This window comes from Colobus angolensis, unplaced genomic scaffold, assembly GCF_000951035.1.
Source record: "Colobus angolensis palliatus isolate OR3802 unplaced genomic scaffold, Cang.pa_1.0 Scaffold143, whole genome shotgun sequence".
Classification (NCBI taxonomy): Eukaryota; Metazoa; Chordata; class Mammalia; order Primates; family Cercopithecidae; genus Colobus; species Colobus angolensis.
Window position 1 is genome coordinate 2,004,750 of NW_012114522.1, and position 1,429 is coordinate 2,006,178.

Below are 1,429 nucleotides of genomic sequence, written 5' to 3' on the forward strand. Positions count from 1 at the left end.
TTGAGCTAGGGTTTTGCTATGCTGCCTAGGCTGGTCTAGGCTCAAGCTGTCCTCCTGCCTTAGCATTCTGAGTGCTGGGCTTACAGGTTTGTGTCACCACACCCAACCGAACAGACATTTCTTGAAAGAAGACATACAAGTGGCCAAAAAATATGTGAAAAAAATGCTCAGTATCACTTATAATCAGAGAAATGCAAATCAAAACTGCAGTAAGGTATCATCTCACCTGTTAGGATGAGTATTATCAAAAAGACAAAAAATAACAAGTGCTGGCGAGGATATGGAGAAAAGGGAGCTCTTACACACTGTAGGGGGATGTAAACTGGAGCAGCTGGCTGGGCGTGGGGCGCACGCTGACATCCCAGCACTTTGGGAGGCTGAGGCGGGCAGATCAACTGGTGTCAGGAGTTTGAGACCAGCCTGGCCAACATGGTGAAACCCCGTCTCTACTAAAACCACAAAAATTAGCTGGGAGCGGTGGATCACACCTGTAATCCCAGCACTTTTGGGCAGCTGAGGTGGGTGGATCACTTGAGGCCAGGAGTTCAAGACCAGCCTGGCCAACGTGGTGAAACCCTATCTCTACTAAAAAATACAAAAATTTTCCGGGGGCAGTTGTGGGTGCCCGTAATCCCAGCTACTCGGGAGGCTGAGGCATGAGAACCACTAGAACCTGGGAGGCGGATGCTACAGTGAGCAAGCCGAGATTGCACCACTGTATTCCAGCCTGGGCAACAGTGAGACTGTCTCAAAGAGAAAAAAGAAAAAGAGTAAGAGTAAGCTAGGGCACCCACTATGGAAAACAGGATGGAGGTTCCTCAGAAAACTGCAAATGAAATTACAGTGTGATCCAGCAGTCCCACTGCAGTGTAGATACCCAAAGAAAAGGAAATCAGTGTCGGAGGGGCATCTGCACCTCTGTGTTTCCTGCAGCACTGTTCACCATAGCCAAGATATGGAACCAGCCTTGGTGTCCAACAGCAGATGATGGATAGAGAAAATGTCTTTCTACACAGTGGAGTACTATTCAGCCATAACACAGGATGAAGTCCTGTTATTCTCAGCAACGTGGATGGAACTGGAAGATATTATGTGAAATAAGCCAGGGACAGAAAGTTATACACCACATGTTCTCTTATGTAGAAGGCAAAAAAGAGTGGATCTCATAGAAGTTGAAAGTAGAACAGAGGATCCTAGAGGGTGAGAAGGGTGGGGGGGAGGAGGGAGATAGGGAGAAATTTGTTAAAGGATACAAAATTCTAGCTGGATAGGAATACATTCTAGTGTTCTATAACATAGGATGACTATAGTTAATAAGAATATATAGTTTCAGGCTGGGCACAGTGGCTCATGCCTGTAATCCTAGCACTTTGGGAGGCTGAGGTGGGTGGATCACCTGAGGTCAGGAGTTTGAGACCAGCCTGGCCAA